Genomic DNA, 10,858 nt, shown 5'->3' with positions numbered 1-10,858 from the left:
CACTCTAATCAAGAAAGGAATGAATTCCCAATTTTTCTACCTAACACTTCACCTACTATGAACCAAACAAGTATAATAAGAGCTAAATTTTTGAGGCATATATGGCAGGAGACGTGGTAATCACTGTGCATGTCTTAGCTCACTAATCTTCCCAGCTACTCTTTTGTTACTCTCATTTTACATACAAGGAAACAGGTGTAGAGAGATCAAAGTAATTTTAACCTGTTCACACAGTTAATATAAGGCAAAGGTGAGATTTAAAACCTGAGCTATCTAAGCTATGCAACTGCTTCCACAACCACCACATCACTACTATTGATCAGTTTTTCTTCTAAGCCTATGTGAAGCTCAAAAATAATGCCTGGAGAATATGGACTTTAAAGTGAATGATGGTATTTTTTATTATTTAGAGTTATAAAGCATGAAGGGAAATAAACAATGTTCTATTGAAAATGATTTAAATTAGCATTGGATCAAAGGGCCTAAAATCAACAATTCTGTAGTAGATTAAAATGCAAATAAACAACAACATTCTGGATTCCCATTGGCTACTACAGCACATGCTTAAAATACATAATATCTCTGCATCCCTAAATGCTGGGCTTGGGGAAGGCACAAAATTAAACCTTATCTCCCTCTTCACGTTCTAAACAAGTTGGAAATAAAAGCAGGTATTAAAGAGATGGATATCAAAATACCAGCATTGTTGTTAGAAATACTAAATTGAAGGATGCGGTTGAAACCTATGACTTTATGGACTTCCTGGTTCTTCCCTCTAAGTGTAGACTTTGAAACTCCTGACCTGAGGATATTTTAAGTCTTTGGGAACAGACTACCTCTCCCAGTTAGCTGGAAGCAGAATTCTGGCCTTACCTACTTCATGTGTTGTAAAGACAGAAGTCACATGTGTGAGTGACTTTTAACATCCAGGAACATGGAGTGATGGTATTATAGACTCACCACTCACCATCAGTTAATCTTTTTCCCAATAGCAGGGTGGAGTAAGGAGAGGAGAGGCGAGTTCTTCCAGACAATTTGCATTATTTTTATATCTCCTTGAAATTCTTGTAAAGCCTGTCAAGTATAAAACCGAAAAGTATACATATTTTTAATTTTTATGAGTTGGGTTTTATGTTTCCTAGGCTGGTCTCAAACTCCTGAGCTGAAGCAATCCTTCCACCTCAGCTTCCCAAAGTGCCAGGATTACATGAAAATAATATTTTAATAAATTGAAGAAAAAATAGTTTTATAGAATATATTATTGTATAATAATATATCACATAATATATAATCATCATATAAAATAGATATAATCTTAAAAAAGATACACAAATATATACATGTCTGTGCATGTATGTATATATACATACCTTTTTTTTTTTAGACGGAGTCTTGTTCTGTCGCCCAGGCTGGAGGGCAGTGGTGCGGTCTCAGCTCACTGCAAGCTCCGCCTGCTGGGTTCACGCCATTCTCCTGCCTCAGCCTCCCGAGTAGCTAGGACTACAGGCACCCACCACCACGCCCAGCTAATTTTATGTATTTTTAATAGAGACGCAGTTTCACTGTGTTAGCCAGGATGGTCTCAATCTCCTGACCTCGTCATCTGCCCACCTCAGCCTCCCAAAGTGCTGGGATTATAGGTGTGAGCCATCGCGCCTGGCCTATACATACCTTTTAAAGAACACTTTAAAATAGGTTACTGCAGTTTACCAAACAAACGTTTATTTAATTCACAGCAACTTCATGGCATCTAAATGGTGAGAAATAGCTGATATACATCATTTCTACCTAAACGTATCTGTTAGCAGGTATTAAACATCTAAAAGGGCATATACTATAGTAGCATAAAATTAATATAGTAGTATTGATACCCAAATTTTGTAATTCTCTGCCTTGTATATATACATTTTAATTTTAATTATTTTACTAATACAAAGAAGATAATTTTCTTGTGACAGTATCAACTGATGCTTTTAACTCCAGTTGGCGGAATGAAGACCAATAGTTAGTACCTAAAAAATTTTGACTTTACATGAGGAAGACTTTTGCAGCAATTAAAGCCTACATTCAGCACACATATCCTAATAAGGACATGCTTCTACATAAGTACAATACCATTATCACAATTGTTAAAAATTAATAATAATTTCATGTCATCTGATTCAGTCCATATTAAAGTTTCCTCAATTTTCATCAAAATAAATTTTATATCTTTAAAAACAACTTCAGTATTCAAAGAAAAATTCTCATATTGCAATAAAGATTATTTCTCTGAAATCATTTTTAATCCAGATAGTTCTCTTACTTTTTTTTTTTTTTTAATAGCACACCTCTGCTGGCAAGAGTTTATTGTTGTTGTTGTTGTTTAAGAGAACGAGTTCTCACTATGTTGCCCAGGTTGATCTGAAACTCCCAGCCTTAAGTGATCCACCCACCTCTGCCTCCCTAAGTGTTGGGATTACAGGTGTGAGCCACCATGCCATGCCTCCTACATTTTTATTTTCTCTTGACTTTCACTTTCTAAAAGAGCCAAATTAGTTGACTTAGAGAATGTCCCAAATCATGGATTTGTCTGATTGATGCATAATGGTGCTACTTCATTTGTTTCTCTAATTCCTATACTTACTATATAAATGAGAACCACAGTAGATGCTTTATTTAGAATAAACATTTTTGGTAAGCATAGTTTGTTGGTAATGATTTAGGTACTTTATACTGCATAGCAGAGGAGAAACAAAATATTATGTTCTATTACTTGCAACGTTAAGTTTGTCTACTTGTCAGATCTTTCTATCTTAAAGGTATTAATACATTTTCCCCTTTTCGATTAGTAAGCAATTTATGAAGTAACACTGTATTAGTCTGTTCTCACACTGCTATGAAGAAATACCTGAAACTGGGTAATTTATGAAGAAAAATGGTTTAATTGACTCGTACTTCTGTATGGCTGGAGAGGCCTCAGGAAACTTACAATCATGGAGGAAGGCACCTCTTCACAGGGTGGCAGGAGAGAGAGAATGCCAGCAAGGGGAATGCCAGCAAGGGAAATGCCAGACACTTATAAAACCATTAGATCTCGTGAGAACTCATTCTCACAAGAACAGCATGGAGGAAACCACCCCCATGATTCAATTACCTCCCACTGGGTCCCTCCCATGACACGTGGGATTACAATTCAAGATTAGATTTGGGTGAGGACACACCCAAACCATATCATTCCACCTCTGGCCCCTCCCAAATCATATCATTCCACCTCTGGCCCCTCCCAAATCACATGTCCTCATGTTTTAAAACACAACCATGCCTTCCCAAAGGTTCCCCAAAGTTTTAACTCATTCTAGCATTAACCCAAAAGTCCGAGTTCAAAGTCTCATCTGAGACAAGGCAAACCCTTCCACCTATGAGCCTGTAAAATAAAAAGAAAGTTAGTTACTTCCTAGATGCAATGGGGTAGAGCCATTGGGTAAATACATGCATTCCAAAGGAGAGAAATTGGCCAAAGCCAAAGGGCTAGAGGCCCCATGCAAGTCAAATCCAATAGGACAGTCATTAAACCTTAAAGTTCCAAAATGATTTCCTTTGACTCCATGTCTTATATCCAGGTCACGCTGATGCAAGAGATGAGTTCCCACAGCCTTAGGCAGCTCTGCCCCTGTGGCTTTGCAGGGTACCGCCCCCTCCTGGCTGCTTTCACAGGCCGGCATTGAGTGTCTGTGACTTTTCCAGGCACATGGTGCAAGCTGCCAGTAGATCTACCATTCTAGGGTCTGGAGAATGGTGTCCCAATTCTCATAGCTCCACTAGGCAGTGCCCCACTGGGGACTCTGTGTGGAGGCTCCAACCCCACATTTCCCTTTCGTATTGCCCAACAGAGGTTCTCCATGAGGGCTCTACCCCTGCAGCACACTTCTGCCTGCACATCCAGGGGTTTCTGTACATCCTCTGAAATCTGGGTGGAGGTTCCTAAACCTCAATTCTTGACTTCTGTGCACCCGTAGGCCCAACACCACATGTAAGCTGCCAAATCATGGGGCTAGTACCCCTGAAGAAATGGCCCAAGCTGTACCTTGGCTCCTTTTAACCACGGCTGGAGCTGACGCAGCTGGGATACTGGGCACCATGTCCCAAGGCTGCCGGGGGGCAGGGTTGGGGGGCGCTTGGGCCTGGCCCACAAAACACTTTTTCTCTCCTAGGCCTCTGGGTCTGTGAAGCGATGGGCTGCTGTGAAGGTCTCTGACATTTTCCTCATTGTCTTGGTGATTGAAATTTGGCTCCTTGTTATTTATGAAAATTTCTGCAGCAGGCTTGACTTCCCAGAAAATGGGTTTTTCTTTTCTATTGCATCATAAGTCTGCAAATTTTCCAAACATTTAAGCTCTGCTTCTTCTTGAATGGTTTGCTGCTTAGAAATTCCTTCCGTCAGATACCCTAAACCATCTCTCTCAAGTTCAATGTTCCACATATTTCTAGGGCAAAATGTCTCCAGTCTCTTTGCTAAAGCATAGCAAGAGTGACCTTTACTCCAATTCCCAATAAGTTCTTCATCTCCATCTGAGACCATCTCAGCCTGGTCTTCATTGTCCATATCACTATCAGCATTTTGGTCAAAGCCATTCAACAAGTCTCTAGGAAGTTCCAAATTTTCCCACATATTCCTGTCTTCTGAGCCCTCCAAGTCTCCAGGAAGTTCCAAACTTTCCCATATTTTCCTTTCTTTTTCTGAGTCCTCCCAACTGTTTCAACCTCTGCCTGCTACTCAGTTCCAAAGCCACTTCCACATTTTCGAGTACCCTTATAGCAGCACATCACTCTCTGTGGTGCCAATTTACTGCATTAGTCTGTTCTCATGCTGCTATGATGAAATACCTGAGACTGGATGATTTATCAATAATAGAGGTTTAATTGACTCACAGTTCCACATGGCTGGAGAGGCCTCAGGAAACTTACAGTCATGGTGGAAGGCACCTCTTCACAGGGCAGCAGGAGAGAGAATAAATGATAGCAGGAGAAATGCAAGATATTTATAAAACCATCAGATCTCATAAGAACTCACTCACTATCACAAGAACAGCATAGGAGAAACCGCCCCCATGATTCAATTACCCCCATCCAGTCCGTCCCACAACATTTGGAATTACAATTCAAGATGAGATTTGGGGGGGCACACAGCCAAACCTTATCAAACATTGTATCCTTGTGAGACTACCGTGTTCCCCAACAATCTAATGGCCAAAATTTTAGCCTCTGTCCATGTTCTTGCCTAATCAAATGTTATACTGGAGCTGCAATAGTGATTCTTAAATATACATGTTTTCCTTACATTTATTAGTCTCTCATTTTTTTGGAATATCTCTGTTGACTCAAGTTTTTTTTTGTTTATTCAAATGTTTTGTGATCCTTTACCATCACTGTTATTTATTCTCTATTTTTGATATTCAAATTTTTTCCAGATTAGACCAGCAGTGGCTCCTTCAATGTGATTTCTGAGTCCTTTTAACATGACTCCCTCCATTAGTCTCTGAGTACTTCCTTGTTTCTAACGCCACAAAATAATTCAGATTCGATTGTTTTTTCTTGGCCACAACCTGTAATAAGCCATTTCTCCAAGCACTCTTGGTTCTTTTTAGAAGTAAATGACCTTCAGAAACCAAGATCTGGACTCTAGGTGTTTGATACTGGGATGTTATCGCTTCCAGGACACTACTCCTTTATTAAAGGAGAAAGACAAAAATAAAGGAATCTAGTACCCACCTTAAAGAATTAGAAAATATATAGTAATGATATTACAAATATTTCAAGACTAGGAATAATAAAATTTAAAAATTCTTGTAGCAAGGGAGATCAAAAGCAAAACCAATAGTCAAACAATATAACTGGAAGAAATATTTGCAATTCAAATGACAAAACCCAATATCTACAATTCCAAATATATTTATATTCTAAAAAAAAAAAGACAAAACACCCAAAGGAAAAATTTATAAAGGGTTAAACTGAAGTTAACAATTGAGCAAATTCAGTCAACTAGCAAACACGTGAAAATGCCCAAATTTGCTAGTCATGATAGGAATGCAAATGCCCAGTCACATTTAACTGAACAATTTAACTGAACAACCTTTGAAAATGGACAGCTCCCTGACTTAAGTGGATATGGGAGAAAGGATGCCCACACATTTGGGAGAAAAGTGAATTATCACATACGTTTCAGAAAGCCATCTGGCAACATAAATCAAAATAAAACCATATAAGTCTTTGAGCCAAAAATTTTACTCCTGGACTTGAAACTATAGAAATAGAAAGCACCCGTACTTAAGGATCTATAAATGGGTACAAATGTGGTTATTGTTTTACTGGCTGTTGGGGGTGTGGAATAAACCTAGAAACAAATTGAATGCTCATCAGTGGGGGAATGCATACCATGAAATAGTATGCAGTCATTAAAAATAATAAATTGAAACTAATGGGTGAATTTCTATGAGGTAATGTTGAATGAGAAAATCAAGATGCTGAAAAGTATATAGAGTCAGTTCCATTTTAATAAGATAAAAAAGACAAAATAAAACTCCTACAGTGTTTATGTTTGTGGATACATATGTTTACACAAGCATGGCTTTTAAGGACACCATTAAGATAAAGAAAAGACAAGCCTCAGGCTGGGACAAAATATATGCCAATCATATCTAGGAAAGGGCTTGTGTTTGGAATAAAAAAAGAACTTTTACAATCCAAGAGGACAATAACCCAATATAAAAATGAGCAAAAGATGTGGATATTTCATTGAAAAAGATATGCAAAAGCATATAAAAATATGTTCAACGTAAGTAACCATTGGGAAAATGGATATTGAACAAGATGATACCACAACACACCAACTAGAGTGATTATAATCAAAACAACTAACAATATCAAGTGTTGGTAAGAGTGTAGAAAAACCATTTTACATTGCTGGTGGCAATGCACAATGATACGTACACATTGGAAAAGTGGTAGCTTGGTAGTTTCTTTAAAAGTTAAGAATATACTTATCATATAACCCAGAAATTTTAGTCCTAGGTATCTACCCAAGAGAAATAAAAACATATGTTTACATAACACTTGTGTGTGAGAAATCATTATTCATAATCGCTTGTTCAGAACAATTCATAATAGGCAAATGCTAGAAACAATCCAAACATCTATCAACTGATGACTGAATAAACAAAATATATCCAAATATGGAATGCTACTCATCAATAAAAGGAACAAAGTACTAATATATGCGGCAAGTTAATAGTTCAAAAACATACAAATATAATTAGACACAAAAGACTACATATTGTATGGTTCCTTTTATACAAAATTTCTAGAAAAGGCAAAATTATAGAGACAGAAAAATTAGTGGCTGTTGTTAGGGCTGCAGTGGGAGCAAGAATTAACTGCAAAGGGGCATGAGGGAAACTTCTTGGTAACTGAAATGTTATATAACTGGAGTGTGGTGATGGTTGCACAATTATAAAAATTTACTAAATTTCATTGAACTGTACACTTAAAATGGGTGTACACCTGAATACACTACCAGAATAAAGCATGACTCTTTATGAGCCACTTCACTTTTTCAAAACCTTAAATTTTCACTGAAACCAAATATAGCAAAAATGGAATTACATAGAGAACATCAGAATGGTCCTGCGGAACAGCTAAACCACATTTAAAAATGAATTAAATAAATAAATAATTTTATAATATGTAAATTATACCTCAAGAAACCTTTTTAAAATATGAGAGAACACATAAACTACTGGGAAATAAGGTGGGCATTTAGTGATGCTGGTAAATTGAGGGGAAGAAGGGTTGGAATAACAATTTTAAAAAGAAAACTTGGAGATGACAAAATACATATCTTTTAAAATGAAGTGTTATAGCATACAAGTTTCTCAAATATTTATCTGGGTTCATCAAATATTTTTGTTGGTTTTGACTGCTAACAAAAACTATGTGAATAACAGACATTTCATTAATCAAAAAGGTATCATTAAAACTGAAAATACTAGTTTTGGAAGTTCTCCCATTAAAGTGGATATTAACCTGATACTAACTTTGTTACACTACAATTATTAGAACCTTTCTGGGGGGGATTCTCAGTATTAACTAAAAGGAAATGCTACCCTCTTTAATGGGGAAAAAAAATAGACACTCCCAGGCTGGTCATGGCAAGTATGTCCTGATGTGGAGGCAAGACTAGATTACTCTAACCATCCTCACTTTCTTCAGAGGTTCACATTGGATTTAGGTTTCCTTACAGATTATCCCTGCTACCACCATGCTAACTAGGAGGGGTCTTTCTTTTATCAAGGGTTGAATAAATGATCCATTTCTTCTTTTCCCATTGCAATATTGTGACGTAAGTAGAAAGTTCACAGAAAATAGAAAAGACAGGGACCATATTTTATTCATTTGTGCATTCCTAGAATTGATAACAGTGATTGGTGTATATGGTGTCCAGTAAGTATAATTTAACTGAACAACCACGACCAATAAAACCCCAAAATGTGTACCTTTACTTAAGCTAAATTGGTTTGCAATAAATACATTTTTTTTTCTTTAAGGACACAGGCCTATTGAATTCAAGTAGAATCCTCATACAAAGACAAGATTTTACCTAAGTCTCTCTTTGTAGTCTTTGGCCCATCTCCATGTAGTATATTCCCACCACCAAGAAGATTTTTTTGATATAGATACTTCAAAGATCAAAAGAGGGAAATAGAGTTATTGCTTCAGTCTATTAGTGCCTGCATCTGCAGTTTATTTCTTGTAAGAAGAATCACTTTTTCTCCAGTTTATAGATACCAGAAGTTACCTTCTCCATTAAAAGATTGTCATACCCCTGCATGCTAATCTAATCTCAATGTAGACTCTTAACATTCATAAAAGTAATAGATATAATTGGTAACTAAAAAGGAATTGGGGAAGAAGATGTTTCTTCCCATCCAAATACTAACCAAGCTGGACGGTGCTTAGCCTCTGAGATCAGACAATATCGGCGTGTTCAGAGTGGAATGGCCACAGACATGGTTGTTTCCGTACGTTAAATTTTGGATTTTTACTACTGTCTTTCCCTGCCTATCTCACATCATCTTTCTACACTGTCAGGTTCAATGAGTTTCCAGGCACTGTCACTATAACAGCACAATCTCTTTTCCATTCATGCTTTCCCTGCCATGGCTAACTCTCTTCAAATCATTATCTTGCTTTTTAAAAATATTGGCGTCAGTTCATTAGAATTATAAAATAAAGGAAAACATAATCAATAAAGTATTAATTACTCATTATTAAATGTACATCTGGGTTTGTCTCCTTGCCTCATGCCTTCTTCCCGTCTTTGAAATCCATCTACCAGAATAAAGCATGACTCTTGAGCCACTTCACTTTTTCAAAACCTTAAATTTTCACTGAAACCAAATATAGCAAAAATGGAATTATATGGAGAATATCAGAATGGTCCTGCGGAACAGCTAAACCACATTTAAAAATAAATAAAAGAGGCTGAGCATGGTGGCTCACTCCTGTAATCCCAGCACTTTGGGAGGCCGAGGCAGGTGGATCACTTGAAGTCAGGAGTTCGAGACCAGCCTGGACAACATAACGAAACCCTGTCTCTACTAAATACACACACCACACACAAATTAGCTGGGTGTGGTGGCAGGTTCCTATAATCCCAGCTACTTGGGAGGCTGAGGCAAGAGAATTGCTTGAAGCCGGGAGGTGGAGGTTGCACTGAGCTGAGATCACACCACTGCACTCCAGCCTGGGCGACAGCTAGACTCCATCTCAAAATAAATAAATACATACATACAGATACATACATACATGCAGGAATAAATAAGCCAACAGATACATTCTTCAATAGATGTGCATAAGTCATAATATGAAATTTAAACTTTTCGGACTCCTTCCTATGCAGAACTCTTTTTAAAAGCAACTACCATACAAGCAGTTCCCAAGTCATGTTCCCCATATATAACAATGAGAATCCTAGACTGGCACTTTGAGGAGTGCTTAATAAAGGATTTTTACAAATGTGTAGGCAGTTTCCTAAAGAGGGATAGTGAAGCAGCATACAGCTCACAACAGATGAGGAACATTGCCAGCTTTAGATAGAAGGGATAAGGAGAGGAAGCAGTTATAAGGACCCAGACAGGGTAGCTCTATAAGAAAGGGCATCTGAAAGGAGTGTGGCCTTCAGTGGAGGGATGCAGCAAGTCTGTGGTGACCTGGCTATTTGGAGGAGGGAGTTGAGGGACCAAATGCCCCAACCCCTGTCTCCTCTCACCCTCTCATCTCCTATAAATGTCCCTCTTGGGTCAAACACAATCAAGAACCGAACACAGGGACACTCAGCATGAAGTTCCCGAAGATCAGTATCTTGAGCCTGGAATAGCACAGAAAAGGGTCCAGAGTGAGTCTGGAAGGGAAGCTATCCAATACGTCATGGGTTGCTAATAGTTGTTATATAAAAGGGAATTAAAAGTACACTGCCAAAAGAAATGCTGGCTGAAATAAAGGCAAACTGATACACAAAACAAGATTGTATATAGTCCCAAGGTGTGGAGAAGTATGTAGTGCATACTCTTTCCAAAATTTATTTTTAATTGAACTTTTTTTAAAGACACAGTAGAATTGGTGTTTGACAGATATCACTTTGTTCACACAGTGGATGGTTTATCTGACTGTCTCCAACTAAATTGTAAACTTTACAGCAGCATCTATATCTTCTATCTCTCTGTCCGTATTGCCTGAGATATAAATGTTTATTGAATGACTCACAGTGCGTGAGTGATTCAATGAGTCAGCTTTGTAGTCTAATCTAATAATCAAGGCTATC

The 10,858-nt window shown here is 37.6% G+C and overlaps 1 long non-coding RNA gene across 1 annotated transcript in view; it reads right to left on the bottom strand.

The window, feature by feature from the left end:
• Positions 1-1,654: 1,654 nt before the first annotated feature.
• The window catches only part of LOC129144320 (uncharacterized), a 56,965-nt gene continuing 47,761 nt past the window's right edge, over positions 1,655-10,858 (bottom strand). The window contains exon 5 of the long non-coding RNA XR_008548657.1: positions 1,655-4,967. This is a non-coding gene — a long non-coding RNA (uncharacterized LOC129144320). The remainder of the gene's footprint in view (positions 4,968-10,858) is intronic.

Source organism: Pan troglodytes, chromosome 5 (genome assembly GCF_028858775.2).
Source record: "Pan troglodytes isolate AG18354 chromosome 5, NHGRI_mPanTro3-v2.0_pri, whole genome shotgun sequence".
Classification (NCBI taxonomy): Eukaryota; Metazoa; Chordata; class Mammalia; order Primates; family Hominidae; genus Pan; species Pan troglodytes.
The sequence above is the reverse complement of the archived record's forward strand: the minus strand, read 5'-3'. Positions and strand labels throughout refer to the sequence as shown.